Genomic DNA, 12747 nt, shown 5'->3' on the forward strand with positions numbered 1-12747 from the left:
ACCGCCGGTAAAAGGCCACCGGTAAAGGTTTCCTACGCGATTTTTTCCGGCGGCGTAAGGACCGACGCTAAGCCACCGGTAATACTATAAACCGCCGATATTATTACCCAAACCGCCAGAAATAACTGCCGGATTTGGCTGTTTTTCCTGTAGTGTAATTAAATATTATTTTGCCAACTTTTGATTCAAAATGAAAAATGTGAAGAATCCACACCAAAAATAATAATTTAACGATTGATTAAATTAAACAAATTTAATGAGAAATTGAAACAATCATGAACCACTAACATGTTATAATTTGCACTCTAAGGCTCCAAGCAATACACCTCGCCCTAGCCGCCTCTGCCTGGCGATTTACCTTGCTACTTCAGCTTCCAACTCTCCTCGTCGGTTTCCTTCGATCGGTATTTCATTTAAGTTTATTTTGCTGTCTTGATTCCTTTTCTCTTCGATCCTGCCTGCTGACTTTTGGCTTTCGGCTTCTCCGAAGGAGACGAGCTCGCCGTCAGCCCTCAAAAACGTTTGGGGTGTCCCCCCCCCCCCCCCCCGGCCCCCCCCCCCAAGGATTGCATGGATCTACCAAAGGTATGATATTTTTGACAATGTTTTGCTTGCTCAAGAATTAGTCAATGACTTAAATAAGAAGGTGGTGGTCGTAACATTATTTTTAAAATGGATATCACTAAAGCATATGACAATCTTAATTGGGACTTTCTATATCTTATGCTTAACCTTTTTGGCTTTAACTTACAATTTTCTAATTTAATTAAAAATTGCATTGGTAATTGTTACTTTTCTGTTATTATTAACGATAACTCTCATAGTTTATTTTGTTCCTCTCATGGTCTTAGGCAAGGAGATCCTTTATCTCCTGCTCTTTTTATTATAGCTGTGGAATTTCTTTCTCGTGGAATGAAGAATCTTTTTAGGATGAATCCTAACTTAAATTTCAGAAATGGGGGTGATTTGCCTTTAACGCATTTGAGTTTTGCGGATGACTTCATTATTTTTACTAATGGGTCTATTAAATCGTTGGATACCCTTTTTAAGTATTTTGATGTCTTTCAGCAAGCTAGTGGTTTAACTTTTAACATGTATAAAAGCTGCTTTATTCCTGCTAAGTCTTCTACTATGGTGCGGGTTCAAAGGATTGAAAGAAATTTTGGTTTGAGCAAAAGATCCTTGCCTTTAAACTATTTAGGCACTCCTCTTTATAAGGGCAAGAAGAGATCTCATTTATTTGATGATATTTTTGATACTATTCATAACAAACTTAATTCTTGGGCTTACAACTATCTTTCTTATGGTGGAAGACTTGTTCTTATAAAGCATGTGCTTAGTTATATACCTATTTTTTTGCTTCATACTTTATGCCCGACTTCAAATGTTTGTAGGAGACTGGAAGTGTTATACAATAAATTTTTGTGGGGTACTAAGGAAGAACAAAAGTCTATTATTTTGGGTTCTTGGCATAAATGTGCTGGCACGTTGGATGAAGGCAAGTTAGGTTTCAAAACCTTTAATGACATGGTTATGACTTTTAGTCATAAACTAGGGTACTTGTTCAGAGCTAATAAGAGCTTAAGGGCAAAATTTATGGATTGAAAGTATTGTGTTGGCAAGCACCCAGTTAACTATTTTTTTAAGCAAGGGGACTCTTTCAATTGGAAAAGATTATGTCAAATCAAATGGAAAGCTGAAAATTTTATACAATGGGGGTTGGGAGATGGTGACATTTTTTTTGGCAAGACAACTGGTTGGGTAATTACTCCATTGATAATCTGTTAAATAATCGTTCTATTTCGACTTGCAAGTTGAAGGATTGTTTTGTTAATGACGGGTGGAACATTGACTTATTCGAGCATATTGTTCCTAACTTTATTCTCACTCTTATTCGCAAAATTTCTTTTAACATGGAGAGTGAAGACTGCATTTTTCTTTAATTGCTCTAATGATGGTAAGTTTAACACTAAACTTCTTTGGCACTCCATTAAAATTCAACTGCCCAGAAGTCATTTATTTGCGGCTTATTGGAATATTAGCATGCCTCCTACCTATTCCTTTCTTATGTGGAGAATATTAAATAATTATGTGTCGGCGGATTCTATTCTTATAAGAAAAGGTCTTTACATTGTTTCTAAATGCCAATGTTGTTGTCATATTGAGAATATTAATCATGTTTTTTACCAAGGGCCTATTGCTATGAAAGTTTGGCTTTATTTTGATAACTTGTTTAAAATTTCTACTAATTCTCAAGTTACTTCTATGGCCGACGTTTGTAAAATTTGATTCACTTCTACTAAAGGTCATATTCTCAATATCATAACTGTTTTAATTTGTTGGTTTATATGGAGTAGTAGGAATGATTCCAAGCACGAGAATATCAAAATGGATGCCAGCATTATAATTTCTAAAGTGAAGTTTAAGATGACCCAACTTTTTGCTGCAAATTTGTTAACTTCTAATTCTTTAAATGGTTATCATATGTTAGCTAGTGAGTTTGGGATTACTTTAACTCCTTTCTCTAAGAGGTGCTGTGAGAGAATTATCTATTGGAAGAAGCCTGAGATGGGTTGGTTTAAGCTTAATACTGATGGTTCTGAAAGTACTAATGATGCTGGTTGTGGTTGTATTATTCATGATTCTGAGGGGAGGGTTATTATTGCTTTTGCGGGCCCTTCTAATGCTATGTCTGCTTATCTAGCTGAGCTAGATAATTTATTTTATGGGGTCCAATTAGCCATCTCTTCTGGTATTTCTAACTTATGGATTGAGCTTGATGCTCTGATTATTATTCAAAATGTCAAGGGCAACACTCCCTCTAATCCGGATAGTTTTTACATTATCAGGAATATTAAAATGCCCTTACCCAGATTCAGTTTAAGATAACTCATATATTTAGAGAGGGGAATGCTGCTGCGGATTCGTTAGCTGAGCTGGGTTGTTTTCTTAACCAGTTTGTTGATTATGATGAAAGAACTATTCCTAAAGATACTTTAGGGTTTGTTAGGCTAGATCGTGTGAATCTTCCCTATCTTCGTAATCATTAGTTGATTGTGGGGATGTGTGGTTTCATTTTCTTTATCTTTTCTACTGTTCTATTTTGATGTTTTATTTCAATTTTCTTTTGGATTTTTGGTTCCCTATTCTGTTTTTATCTTGGCTGTGCTCTGTTCGATGGTTCAATTTTGGGGAATTTACATACATACCACTTTATAACATTCTATTTACATATCTAACACCTAAAACTTTAATATTACATGAATACCACCCTATATTATTTTAATATCAAATATACCACTTACATTTCTTTCCTACCACTCATATATTTCATTTCTACCACTCATATTTGGTATGAAAATGAACTATGGGTGGTATGTATGTAATATTAAAGTTTTAGGAGTTAAATATGTAAATAGCATAGTATTAAATGGTATGTATGTAAATCTCTACTGCTTTTGAACATTTACAAGTTCCACATTTTTATGATTTTCTGCCTTTGGGTGTTTTGGGTTCCTCCCTTACTAGGCTAATTTAAAGTTGGATACTACTTGGGTTTATGTTAGCTTTTTTGCTTCAGGCTTTTATTAACGTGTGTTGCAACTTCAATGGCTGGAACAATTTTGATGCCCGTAGTTTATTCTGGAAAGCTGATACTGGTAGAGATGGTTGGCCTAATTTATTTTTTGTGATGTTCTTTTGGGATACTCGTTGGAGTCCTAAGTGGCCCGAGTTGCTTATCATTTGCCAAGCCTGTATGAGGGGGATGCTTGGTAATTGTATTTGGTTGTTCCAGGTTATTTTGAACTACAATTCCTTATTTTTTATGGGTGATCTGGAGCTGATTGTTGGTGGTAACGGGTCGCTTTTTAAGTGCAATTTCCGGTTGTTGTGGATTACTAAAAACTGTTGCTTATGGGGCTGAAACCCGTCTTGTATTATATTATTAATTTCACTGCTATTTAATTCTACACTTTGCGGGTGTACTCCTGTAAGCTCATCCTTCTGTTGTGTTTATGCAGGTGGTTCGTCACTGATCTTTGGAGGTTCAAGATTAGCAAGGTGATTACTTCTTATTCTCTTCTTCTTAAAATTTGGTTTTGTGCTTTCATTTTTTGCAGGAGGGTTGAGCCGAACGAGAACATCATGATCTTCCTTTTTTGGGTGCTATTTGCCCGCAGCCCTAGAGCTTTAGCTTATTCGTTTTGTAATCGTAGAAAAAGGGACCACCGGCTTTTAGGAATTTTTTTGTAGCTCTTCTTATTCAAACCACACACAAAAAGGGGCAAAATTGCCCAATCAAGCAACGCGTGTGTTGACTCAAAAAGTTATGGACAGTTTAGCCAAGTATTACCAGACTGTGAGATGACCTATTAAGCTCATTGACTTTATATCAGAACTTAAAATTGTGAAAAATAGTATGATCATTATATATTGTAAGAGAAGGAAAAAAAATGCTGAAAATGCAAACAAACAAAAAAATGTGCCCTCGCCCTATGTGTCAAGTGAGCTTTTTTAGGGGAGAGCATGAGATGGTATGATTTTCATTTGATTAGATTATAATTGCTAGCTATTAAGGAAATTAATCTTTATGTAATTTACAGTCAATACTAGATTGTTTATAATTATGATGGATCAATTGCATACATAGGGATGGATTTTGGTCATCTTAGGAAGCTAAGCTAAAAAGGGTAAAGCTAATTAATTTCATAAGTGGTTGGTAAAACGAGAATGTTAAGCTCTAACTTTATCTTATTTAATATAGATAAATACTTGTGATATGCTTGCTAAGGAAGGGTTAATGCTGGAAGATGAGAATTTATATTTGGAGTTTGTTTTTGTAAGCCAAAATGTGAATGACCTATAGAAACTTTGAAATTTTAAGGATAAATGATTTTGATTTGAAAATCGTATTAATTTTGAAATATCTCTTTTGAATGTTATTAGTATATCCCTTTGAGATGCATTCAATTCACCCTATAAAACAAATTGTTTGTTTGTTGTTTTTTATATATGATTAGTGTATCCTTCTAAGTACTTAACAATTTCTTTCATTACCTATAATGTTATTTCCTTTTAATTTTTACATGTTGGACATAAGATTTATATGGTGATAATATTCATTTCATGTATATTTGAATAGCATTCTTATTTATTTTTTAAAAATGGTTAAAACCATTGCTACGTCCAAAATATAAAGCAGTTTCTAAACCACTACAATAATTCCTTCTAGCGAATACAAATCAAGAAAAATTCTAACAGTCATTAAATTGTTGCAATTATTTTGGTGGCATTTTAAACCACTGCAGTCAGAAAAAAATGAACCACTTCTAAAACCCTATTGAAATATGAAGGCTAATACACAAATAGTTTAGAAATCATTATATAATATAAAAATGTATATCTTTGGTTAGCATGAATCACCTTCATTCGTAGATTAGTATTGATTAACTGGCTCTAATACAAATATATACATGAATAATCACATAAAATTGAACTAGTAACACAATACACCAATACCCTAAAATTACATATGAACATTTGATATATTTCTAAAACCTACTGTTTAGCTTCATTAGGATATGAGTATCAGTGACATGACATGGAACTTATTGAAATAGTTCATGAAATTGAATATTTCTATTTTAAAAAAATAGTCACACTGCTTCTTTCTTAGAGTTACCAATACAATAATAAGGTAGTGATCAGTCGCAACCGTGAAGGAAGTGGGCTGGAATAACTGAGAGGGTAATGAATCTTTTAAAATGAAAATGGGAAGGAGTGCCAGCTAGATTTATTCTTATTAATTTGTGCTGATCAGAATGTTCGTAAAACATAAACTATTGTAGGCATTCATGCATTTGGTGTGTTTATGAAGCCATAAAAACATGAATAAATTTTCATTACATGAGTCATGCATGGCTTATGACTATTACTTTACTAACATGACTAATTAAATGCCTATAACATGAAAAAAAAATTAAATTAAGCTTTCAACTTATATAATATAATATGTTATTACTCTAACTACTATTATGTCTTCAGTGAATGTTAGGTTTTTCTTTTCTCAAGTAAAATGGTTTTTCAAGTACTTAAAGCTAACAAAATCATTGAGATATTGGAGTTAACAAAAAAAATGCAAGATCATTTGTTCAATTTTATTTTAGATAATCAATTTTGAATGCAATATTTTATTGGATTATGTCATTTTTTAGATGTTATTTTTAACTTTTCTTATTTTGGAGGGTTATTGTATTCAGTTAGTTATTAGATTACTTTATTTCTTTATGCAAAAATATTTTGAATTTAATGAATAATTTAATCAATAATTGAAAACTAAAGTATTGCATAATTTATAATTACTTTTCTACTTCTGATATAACGAATATCTACAAACACACATATAATTATTTTTTTAAGTTATTTTAACTTTATGTTTTTTTGATATCAAAATCATCACTTTACTTAGTTTACTTTAGTTCCTACTGAATTGTGGTAAAAAAAATATTTTATGAGTATAACATAAATGTTAATTAATTATATTATTTGTTATATTTATTTTTAAATTAAGTTCTAGGCATGTAAAATCAATTAATTGCATTTAATCACCATTTACTGCATTAATCTTAGTCACTTTAATGAGGCCAGCGTCGCCACTAAACAAGAACACACACTAGAGAAAAGAACTTCAGGAGGAGGCGTCAGTTCCAGCCACCACCTCTTTGCTTTGAAGGTTCACGCTCACGTCAATGCTAGATCTCCTGTTCTTCACCACCTGCACAGTCTCGTCAGGATACAGAGAGAAAATAGAGAAATAGAAAAAAGAACATAGCTCTTATTACGGAAGGAGAATTTCCTTTCACAAATCAAAAATCCAAAAAAAAAAAAAAAAAAAACTCCTCCACTCTTCTAAGGGGAAACTATTTATACACATAAGAGAAAACATAAAATAGAACTAATAGACAGGCTATATTGCCGGCACACAAACAGAGCTACACCGGCATTTCTAAATGCCGCAAGTAGACGCTCCGACGTCATTCTTCCGGGGTGGGAGAGGACTAAAGTTCAATATGAGGGGTTAAGTCCGCCACAATGAACACAGCTGAAATGTTATAATCACCCGGTAAATCAATTTGAAAGGCAATATCATTTATCTTCTTAATGACTCTAAAAGGTCCGTCGGCCTTTGGCTTCAACTTCCCAAATGGTCCTGGAGGAAATCTTTCTTTCCTTAATCTAATCCAGACGAGATCACCTTCTTGGAACTAGACGAGCTTCCGATGCTTGTTAGCTTTTGCTTAGTATTTGCAATTCTGTTTGTGAATCTCAGCCTGCACTTGCTGATACAATTTCTTTAGTTCCAAACTCCTTTGCTCAGCTTCAGAGCTATAACAAGAAGGGGAGAGGATAGGAACTAAATCCAGCGGGGTCAAAGGATTGCTTCCATACACAATTTTGAAAGGACTGTGCCTAGTAGTATTGTTTGGGGATCAGTTGAATGCAAATTCAATTTGAGATAGAATTAAATCCCATTGCTTAAGATTCTTTCCCACAAAGCAGCGCAGGAGATTTCTCAAACTCCGATTAACAGTTTCGGTCTGGCCGTCCGTCTGAGGATGCGCGAAGGAGCTAAATTGTAGGCGAGTTCCCATTTTTCCCCATAAAGTCTTTCAGAAATGACTTAAAAACTTGACATCCCGATCGGAGGTTATGGTTTTGGGAATTCCATGAAGCCGAACTATCTCTCTAAAGTAGAGATCGCCAATATGGGTGGCATCAAGCGTCTTGTTGCAAGCAATAAAACGCGCCATCCTGGAGAAGCGGTCTACGACCACCATAATAGAATCTTTATTTCTTTGTGTCCGGGGCAATCCCAACACGAAATCCATGGAGACATCCTCCCAAGGTCCCTGAGGCACAGGTAAAGGCAAATATAATCCGGCATTTGTTCCGGTTGTTTTTGCTTGCCCGATTTATGCTTCAACACGAAGTGAAATGCAGCTAAAGATTCAGCCCATGTTGCGTGCCGACCACAAAGTTTCTTCTGGCTACTAATGAATTTTAAAGCGGCATGATCGGTAAAAAGAACGAATTCTTTGCTTAGGAGATAGTGACTCCAATGGTGAAGAACCCGAACTATAGCATCAAAATTCCTTGTCGTAAGTCGAATACTTTTGACGTGCTTCATTCAATTTCTCACTGAAATAGGTGATAGGCTTATCTTCTTGACTCAGTACTGCGCCAATCCCCACATTAGAGGCATCACAGTCGACTTGGAACAAATTGCTGAAATCAGGGAGTCGGAGTACAAGCGTTGTTGTCATTTGCTCCTTAAGGCGTTCGAAACTGCTGTCAGCCATCGTTGTCCAGACAAATTTATCTCCCTTCAGTACTTCTGTGAGGGGAGCAGCAATGGCACTGAAATTCTTAATGAATCGCCGGTAGAAGGAAGCCAAGCCATGGAATCTCCTTACGTCAGTGAAGCATGTTGGTGTTGGCCAGCTCACAATAGCTTCAACTTTCTCTGGATCGACTTCAATTCCAGATGCATATAATATAAACCCCAGGAAATTAGTGTGACTGCTCAAGAATTGACATTTTGGAAGGTTTCCGAACAACCTTTGTTCTCTTAACACCTCAAGCACTTGCCTAAGGTGTTGCAAATGGCTTTGGAGGTTGCTGCTGTAAACAAGGATATCATCGAAATAGATGATTACAAATTTACTCAAGAAAGGTTGGAATACCTTATTCATAAGCCGCATAAAAGTACTCGGGGCATTGGAGAGGCCGAATGGCATTACCAACCATTCAAATAGACCATCCCTGACTTTAAAGGTTGTCTTCCATTCGTCCCCCTCTCGGATCCGAATTTGATGATAGCCACTGCATAAGTCTATTTTGGAAAAAAGAATTGCCCCTTGCAATTGATCAAAGAGGTCATCGATCCGAGGAATAGGGAATCGATAATGGATAGTGATTTTATTCACCGCCCGGCTATCTATACACATCCTGTAAGTTCCATCTTTCTTGGGTAAGAGAAAAAGGCAGGAACCACACATGGACTGACACTTGGTCTTATGAAACCTTTGGTCAGCAATCCTTCAACTTGTCCTTTTAATTCTTCATGTTCTTCAGGCCGGAGCCTGTATGGAGGTCGATTGGGTAATGCAGCTCCCGGAATCAAGTCTATTGCGTGTTGGATATCTCGGAGGGGTGGCAAACCCGAAGGCAATTCATCAGCAAAGACGTCTTGAAATTCTTATAGAAGTGGTTGAACCTCAGTTGGTTGAGAATAGACATTTTCCCCCACCTCTTTGAGGATTACCAAGTAACACCTGTGAGCTTCTTGCAGGGCTAAATTACATTCAGCCTTGCTAATGAAAAATTGATCAGCATGCCCTTCATCTTGGGAAGTGGATAACGGAAGTAGAACAATCGGTTCTCCCACCTGAATGAAGGAATAGGTGTTGTTGACTCCGTCGAGCACAGTCTGCCGATCATATTGTCAAGGTCTTCCTAATAACAGTTGATAGGAGTCCATAGGAAGCACATCACATCAGACACGATCTTGATACTTGCCGATGGAGAAATTAACAAGACATCTCCGGGATACTTCTAATTCGTTTTTTCCGCTGAACCCATGATAGCTTGTAAGGCTTGGGGTGGGATTCTGTTGGTAGTTTTAGCTTCTCTACCAATGTAGCCGACACAATGTTCTGACAACTCCCGCTGTCTACGATTACTTGACAGCGCGATCTTGAACTGTACACCTTGTCCTAGAAAGACTGTGACGTTGTGCAGGTTCTCCTTTCTGCACACTAAGTACTCTCCGGAGAACCAGGAGGTTTCCTTCATCTGCTCTTATAACCGTGGGTTCACTAGGAAATTTGATGGCTTCTGGAATGGGATCCTCAACATGGGCGGTCTCGGCGAACTCCCTCTCTTCTTCTTCAATAAGGGTGATCGTTCGTCGAGTTGGGCAATTCGAAGCAATATGCCAAAACCCGTGGCATTTGAAACATTTCCGCACGGACACCCCCTTAGGCTGACTGATAGGAGGTCGACTAGTAGCAGGAAGATTTTCAGACGACGTAGAAGATCCACCACTTATATGACGAATGGCGGGGTTGTTTCTTTCAGCACCACTATCACGTGATCTGAGAAAATTTGGCTTGTGAATTTTCTGTTGTTTTTCCACTTTCAAGGCCAGGTTAATAACATCCTGCATAGTCCAATAGGATTGTAACTAGACAACATGAGAAATTGATGGCTGAAGGCCTTCAATGAATCTTGCAATGGTATTCTCAAGTGGCTCATTTAAATTGCACTTCAAGGACAATTGTTCGAACTCAGCCACATATTCCTCCACTATTCGTTGCTGCTGTTGAAACCAATGTAATTTCAAGAATAGCTCCTGCCGGTAATGTTCGGTTACATAATTGTGTTGCAACTCCTTCTTAATCTTATAAGGGGAAACTATTTATACACATAAGAGAAAACATAAAACATAACTAATGGCCAGGCTATATTGCCGGCACACAAACAGAGCTACACAAGTATTTCTAAATGCCGCAAGTAGACGCTCCGGCGTCATTTAAGCTAACTGCAGAACTCGTCCTTACAGTGGAATGTCAATGGCCTTACTAATAATAGAACTTTGCATCTTTTCCATGCATTTATAAATGGTCATTTACTATGCATTTACATATACACTGATAGCAAAAATATAACTTTGTTTTTCTTCAGATCTTCATCTCTTCTTCTTGGTTTCTTCTTCTCCTCTATTTTTCTATATTCTATTTTATTTCTGCAGCTACAGGGATTGGAACTCTTTCATTTTATTCTTTAGAACCAACTTCGGCTTTCCTTCTCTTGTTGTCCATAACCTTATTTTCAAAATATAACTACTTTCTATAAGGTTTTGGGGTGTAAGGGAGACGAACTGACGTGGGCTTGTCTCGTTTATAGGCTCGCAAGCCAAACTTATTTAACTCACGAGTCGAGTTTGAGCTTGATGAGGCTCGGCTCATGAGCTCACGAACCAACTCGAATTAATATTTAATTTTTTTAATTATTAATATTTGTAATACATTTAAAAGTTAAAAAAATACGAGCTTTCCACCTGTGCTAATAAATGCTTGTAAATGTTATAGTTTTAATTATTATTAAAAGTGAAAATTTCATATATTAAAAGATGAATTCTTAGAGCAACAACATTAATTATATTTTGTTTGACCCAAATATATGAAAATCCGTGCACTCACACAGCTACTCCCTCGCTTTCTTTCTGCTCTCAGTCTCTCACAATGGCTTTGACGGGTTCCATATCGGGCACCGGCAGCAGAATCTCTGGACTCCTTCTCCTTTAGCAATTGACACCTTCTTGGCAGCCCCCCGGCCCGCTGGTAACGTCAGCGACGGCGGAAACCTCATTTTTAGAAGGCAGCTCTTCCCATCCCTCTTTTAAGGGATAAATCCATCTCTTATTCTGACGGTTGTAGGAAAACGCAAGATTCTCCGTCCAATCGCCGCCGCTGCCTCTTCGTCTCAGGCCGAAGGGAGCGATTACGCAGGGGAAGTGCCAGTTCCCTTCACCGTCAAGTACCAGGCTCTCATCACGGGTTGTTTCTTTTTCTTGTGGTATTTTCTAAATGTGATCTTTAACATTCTAAACAAGTAGATCTACAACTACTTCCCCTATCCATACTTTGTTTCAGTCATACATCTCTTCGTGGGTGTCGTGTATTGTCTCGTGAGCTGGTTGGTTGGCCTTCCTAAATGCGCTCCCATTGACTCCAACATTTTGAAGTTGCTTATCCCAGTTGGGATTTTCCATGCCCTTGGTCTTGTTACTAGCAATGTTTCATTTGCTGCTGTTGCAGTGACCTTCACCCACAAGCTTTGAAACCTTTCTTCAATGCAGCAGCTTCACAATTCATTCTTGGCCAGCAGATTCCCTTTGCATTATGGTTGTCTCTTGCACCAGTTGTAATTGGTGTCTCCATGGCCTCTTTAACTGAGTTATCATTCAACTGGCTTGGCTTTATTAGTGCTATGATTTCCAATATCTCCTTCACGTATAGAAGCATTTATTCGAAGAAAGCAATGACTGATATGGACATCACAAATTTGTATGCTTACATTTCAATTATTGCACTGATCGTTTGCATTCCTCCTGCAATAATTATTGAATGACCTCAGTTGCTGCAGAATGGCTTCAATGATGTAATAGCGAAAGTAGGTTTAACAGTATAATCTGGTGGCAACAAACACTTTGGAAAGAGTAGCTCCACTCACGCATGCAGTTGGAAATGTATTAAAGCGTGTGTTTGTTATTGGCTTCTCAATCGTTGTATTTGGAAACAAGATCTCAACTAAAATTGGCATTGGAACTTGAATTGTGATTGCCGGAGTCGCCATTTACACCTACATTAAGGCTAAAATGGAAGAGGAAAAAAGGAAAACAAATACAGCTTGATTGGGGGTGATGGAAAGAATCAATATTTCATTGCCAGGAGAAAGCTAGAGTTTTCGCACGGATGTAAACCACTTGCATGTTTACTCATCCTTACTATTTCTTTTCTATTTTCTTGTGTCTTATTTTTTTGTTTCTCTGTTTGACTTGCAAAACTGATACCAATTTGCTCACTAGCGAATAACTTGTTGCATAAACTTATCTTCCAAGACAACCAACCGTTTATGAGGATGGTATCAGATGGCTCCTAGCATTAGTTCTTATTATAATAA

At 36.8% G+C, this 12747-nt stretch overlaps 2 pseudogenes; both read left to right on the forward strand.

The window, feature by feature from the left end:
* The first annotated feature begins 10283 nt into the window (after nt 1-10283).
* On the forward strand, nt 10284-12633 carry LOC110095894 (annotated as a pseudogene).
* The window catches only part of LOC110095893, a 24907-nt pseudogene continuing 23476 nt past the window's right edge, over nt 11317-12747 (forward strand).

This window comes from Dendrobium catenatum, unplaced genomic scaffold, assembly GCF_001605985.2.
Source record: "Dendrobium catenatum unplaced genomic scaffold, ASM160598v2 fragScaff_scaffold_1158, whole genome shotgun sequence".
Lineage (NCBI taxonomy): Eukaryota > Viridiplantae > Streptophyta > Magnoliopsida > Asparagales > Orchidaceae > Dendrobium > Dendrobium catenatum.